Raw genomic sequence first — 5,445 nt, forward strand, 5'->3', positions numbered from 1 at the left:
AAAATGTACTCTATTACACACACACACAATAGAAGCAGGAAGCAGAAGCAGGGACCGTTGTCAGAAGGGAAGAAGGTGACTATTCATTGTTATCAAAAATGACTTAGAATCGATCATGTTGTGATATTTTGAAATATAAAAGTCAATTGATTGTCCATAATATTGCTATTCTATTTTTTCGAAGAAATGTTTGTTAAAAGAAAAGTCCAGCAACAGCTGGATTTGAACACACAACCCGTGAGTTGGTAATCGGGCACGTAGACCAGTGGGCTACACGGGAAGTCGCATGAAGAGAGAGGCGAAACAGCCCTACACAGCCCTGTCGCAGTACACGACTATAATCATATCGTTATTAATTTCTTGAGATACGCGATTCCATATTATATTCCCTTTTAATCAAATTCTAAAAGTATGCTTGTTGACTCCGGTATCACGTTAGTTAAAGACTTCGATGCTTAAAATGTTTAGGGAGAAATGGAATACTGGTGTGTATGTTTTCTTTAAAGTACCGAGACCAGCCATATACTGTATGTTTAAGTTCCAAAATTAATATCGTTTATGGCCTTCACACGCGTTGCAGTATGCTCCTATTCTTTTTATGCTCAGGCACTAAGATTTCCCTTCAGTGGTAAAATTCCATATAAATATTCAATACTTAAAGGGCACAGTTAAGACATTAAATATACATATACATACTGTATACAGTACAGTTTGCATACGGTAATATGTTTATGTTCCTAAATCAATCTCTTTTATGAGCATGTGAAAGGCATGGTGAATTGATTCTCAAAAATTACTGTACTTTGCATGATTGGAAACAAATGCATGATTGCGAAATGCTGTGGTGTTACTTTTACAAAGAGGGTCAATGAAAAAAAGAATGTTGACCAGGGCAATACTTTGAGTTTACACTTACAGCTCGTCCAAGGTCATTCATTATTAATACTATTAGTAATATCTTCGTTAAAGACTTTGATGGCGACAGCTCAAACATGAGAGGTTGAGCTTTATTAGCTCCACCTTGCGGAAATTCCGGATACTATTATTTTGCTTGCCGTATTATAGGAGAATTTACGGTAACAATGACACCAGAAAACTGAAAGTTCCTTCCCCTCCCCAAGTAGAACTGTCTAATCTACATAAACACAGTGGGGTGTAACACCTAGCCTAGACTTTGTGAGAACTGAGTAGTTCTACTCAGTTTGGTGAATTCTTGATAAACCAAACTGGTGCCCTCCCTCTAACTCACCATTCCTCCCTTATGGTAGTGTATGCAGAGAAACCCATGTATATAAACCCATAGGGTCAAATGCAATGGACTTCCCGAGTTAAAACACAGCCGCGTACTAAGTTAGTATGGTACATTCTGGAGATCATCTCCCGCTCCAAGTTCAATTGCAGCAAAAAACATGTGGAACAAAGTTGGAGCTCAGCTCAACTTGTGCTTAATCCGGTTCCAAGGGCTCGGCCTTGTTGTACTAATTAGCCCGAACTGGAGAGGACTGTACATCAGAACACTTCTGATTAGTAGAATAATATGTAGGCCACATTAATATACAATTACTTTTCTGTTTCATTTATATTCAAACGAAATTTCCTGACAAATCAGTTAGTTTTTAATTTAAGAATTGCATTTAGTCGACACTTCACCTGATGAGGCTACATAGTTATTAATGAGATACCCAATTATAATTAGTCATGAAACAAATGAGAACAGCAGCTGTGCATTTGAAATTAAACACTACGGTATTATTGCAGAATTAATTTTGTTTAACACTCCAGATGAATAAGCAGACATCATTACAGCTAAATCGTTACAAAAGACACCGACTAATAACTAGTAAAGTTAAGTTTTATTTTTAACAGAACTGGAAATTAAACTTATAAAAATACTTGAGCAAAAAAAAACAACACAACAATTGTTCCTCTGACCTTCTAAGCATTTTTTTTAAGGCAATACATTTCTTTAGCAGGGTGTGCCTTGTGCTTACTTTTCAGAACTTTGATTTTCTCTCTCTCTCCTGTGTCAGTTCAGATTAAGCTCTTTAATCAGTTCCAACATCTTCCTTCAAAGTGGGGAAGTGCTTGCTGGCATGTTGTTTTGCCAAGTCGTGCCTATCCTTTATGACGGTATCTTCTGACACCTGTGCACAATCCAACAACATTACAAGACCAGCGCTATAACAGGAGTCATAAAAACACAAGAAGCCACATTGAACGAGCTTTCAGAATTGTAAAACAACGCTTTGCTTGTCTGTCATTTGGTTTGCATACCAGTCCATCAAGAGCTAGCACAACCCTGGCTGTTTCAACACAGTCATTGGATCACAGCCACAGGACAGAAAAGGGACTGTAAACCATCATAAATCACTTAAGATGCCGAGTTTCTTCCTTTAACATGCTTGGGTGCCACCTATTTCCTCCTCATCCCTGCTTTCCTCCGATAACCACAAATACGGAGACCCATCACTAAAATATTTAAAAAATCTATCCAGTTGACTCCTCGATTTTATAGAACACATTAAAGCCTCACGCTACATTTATATAAATAATAGCTTAAGTTCTGTTCTCTTCACTTCCAATGAATGGAGAAAATTTAAAAGAACAGTAGCCTGTCGTTAAGTGAAGGGAGAATGTGTGATCCTAGCTGCAGAATAATTTTAGTTTCAGTGGTCTTTCTGATGTATGAGTTTGGAAAACCGTCTTTGAGACTCTATCCAGACGTGTTAAAGAAGTCCAGATCTCACTACGAGAATGGCAGCATCTCAAAAAAAGTAGGTGCAGTTCATTACACAGTCGTAATGCCACTAAGTCGGACCAGAAGAGCGAAAGCCACCTGGCTTTCTCTGAGCAAGTCATGTGACAAAGAGAGACAGTACAGTGGTAATTGTGGCTGAACAGTGGAAAGCGCTGGATTAAGGCTCCAGCCCCTTCAAGGGCTTGGGTTTGAATCTCACCTTGTTAGATGCTTCTGTTGAGACCCCTTCCAACTGACTTCAAAAGGGAGGGAGCTGCTCCACATCCTGCTATATCAGGATGTGGAAATAAGCCCAATCACATTTAGAGTAGATAGTATTTAGGTCAAAGCTAATTCGAAGTGTGTGTCGCAGGATGTGGGCCATTGAGGCAGTAACAGCCCGGGATTGATTGGGTTATGTTGATTAGTGTTGCAGGATGTGGGCCACGGAGGCAGAAAGGCTGTGATTGATTAGATTATGTTGATTTCCGGGATGGTGTCAATGTTGCCTCTCACACAAGGGGGGCGGCTGCAGTTGTCCCAATGAATACTGTCTAGCAGGAATAGTCAGTAAAAACGGTCACACCCAAGCAATTAGGTATCAAGACTTGGAGGTGTGAGAAGTCGATGAGCCAGTTTTAGCCAGACCAAGGGCTGAACTGATAAGGTCCCATGACACCTAGCTCGGCACTCCCACACCCCTCAAACAACACAAGCTTCCTCCTGGAAAAATACTAAGCAAACCCGATTCTGACAGGGACAGCAGAAAACTCCCTGAAAGGGATTGGATAGGAGTGGGATAAAAAGACCTGAGACAGAACAGAGGGGGCTCCTGATTCCCACTGCACCCTGGACACGACACAGGCAGCACAAGGGAAGCTGCAGAGTGCAAGACCCCAGAGGTACTCTGCAGAGACTTCTAATACCTGGAGGCAAGGATCTACTGGTTCAGTAACTGACGACAACGAGAGACATTGGCATTGAAATAGAGGTACTGTACAGAGACTTTTAACACCTGAAGGTGAGGAACAAGGAAACTGGCACAGCTAGCTGATTCAAACTGAGGGGAATGTAATACAGTCCGCAGAGGATTTCTACTGACACCTGAATGGAGACTGGGGGAAATAGGACTGGGTGATACCCCTCTCTTCCAAGTGGGCCATCAGAGACTACAGGTACTAAGTAGAAACATTTGAGTGGCCTCTGTTCAGTATTTTACAGAAAAGACTGCTGCCCCTCTGTATTCATTATGACCCTGGGAAGGACCTTTTGCTGCTGTGAATTCTGTTTTCATTGTGTTTTTGGGTGATAGTGCATGTGAATGTAGTTGGAAAATAAAAAGGGCACTTATACAATACAAATGCTTGTCGCTGGTCTGTGTGTGCATTGGTGATTCTGGGAGACAAACAGAACCTGTGGTAATGTAGAGGGGCCCTAGCACCCCGTTTGTATTGCTAGGTGGTGTAGTCGTACACGAGGCAGGAACATCCCTCGCCCATAGGGTTCACCTTACTGTGACACCTTCTTCGTCTATGTTTTTTGAGTGCACTGCAAATGATCTTAGTATCGAAGTGCCGTCCCAAATAACCGATCCAAACAAGCTGCTTTACAGAGGAGCACTGCCGGAGCTTATCGTTGGCAAACTGAAGACCAGGCCGACCTCTTCTGTACCTCTTAAACTCTGAATCTTAAGGTTGTGATTTCAAGCTCCACACTGGCGGGAAATTCCATAGGTTATGATCACATTTTCTTGCATGCTAATCAAAAGAAATATTAAGAAACTTTTCCCGATACCAGTTTTTTACAAAAGTAAAGGCACACGGCACATGTGTGCCACATCATGTCCGAGTTTAGTGACAACTACCTCAGAGATTGTAAGCTGGGTAGTTTCAGATTAGATCACTTTTTTTATCAAAGGTTCAAGCAAACCCGAATACTTTTGCAAGAGACATTTCAGAATCCCAGTCCAATCCAGTACGATTGCTGGATCCTTTGAATTCGACTGAACTATAGCACAGATCTGCAGTCCACCATTAAAAATACTGTGGGTGTGCTGTATAAGCCAAACCGCCCAAAATAGTTCTAAAACAGGAGAAGCATCCTCGTTTAGGAATGTGGTATAAAGTGAAATGGTCTGGGAAGAGTCCTACGTTTGAACAGTTCAAAATAGACGTAAAGGGGTATTTACGGACTCTTTCGAAATGTAAGAACAAGCTGTGCGGACCTTATCTTTATTTACCTTGTGTAATCGTTTTTCATAAAGTGTAATTGTATTATAGCATGTGCCCCTGACGATTTGCTTGATACGTTATATGTGCTCTTGTTTGTATTGTATGTAGTTTTGTTGTTCAAATAAAACGTAAAAGACACAACTTTCCGGATGCGGCTGCTGTAAAAATAAAATGACATCAAGGGTGCTGTAAGCAGAGGTCTGAAACCTGCTCCACAGAAGATCTTTATCCAGAGGTGTTAAAGAAGTCGAGATCTCGCCATGAGAGGGGAAGCATCTCAGAAAAAGCAGGTGCAGTCGGTTCCACGGTCATAACGCCACTAAGTCGGGCGACAAGAGCAAAACCCACCCGGCTTCCTCGGGGCAAGTAATGAGACAAAGAGACAATGCACAGCGGGTAGCGTGGCCGAGCGGTCTAAGGCGCTGGATTAAGGCTCCAGTCTCTTCGGGGGCGTGGGTTCGAATCCCACCGCTGCTA

The 5,445-nt window shown here is 41.7% G+C and overlaps 1 non-coding gene across 1 annotated transcript; it reads left to right on the forward strand.

Moving 5' to 3' along the window:
- The first annotated feature begins 5,363 nt into the window (after positions 1 to 5,363).
- Positions 5,364 to 5,445, forward strand: trnal-aag (transfer RNA leucine (anticodon AAG)). Its single transcript has one exon. It is a non-coding gene; the product is annotated as a tRNA-Leu (tRNA).

The sequence above is a fragment of the Lepisosteus platostomus genome, chromosome 5 (genome assembly GCF_059453375.1).
Source record: "Lepisosteus platostomus isolate fLepPlt1 chromosome 5, fLepPlt1.hap1, whole genome shotgun sequence".
NCBI classification, from domain to species: Eukaryota; Metazoa; Chordata; class Actinopteri; order Semionotiformes; family Lepisosteidae; genus Lepisosteus; species Lepisosteus platostomus.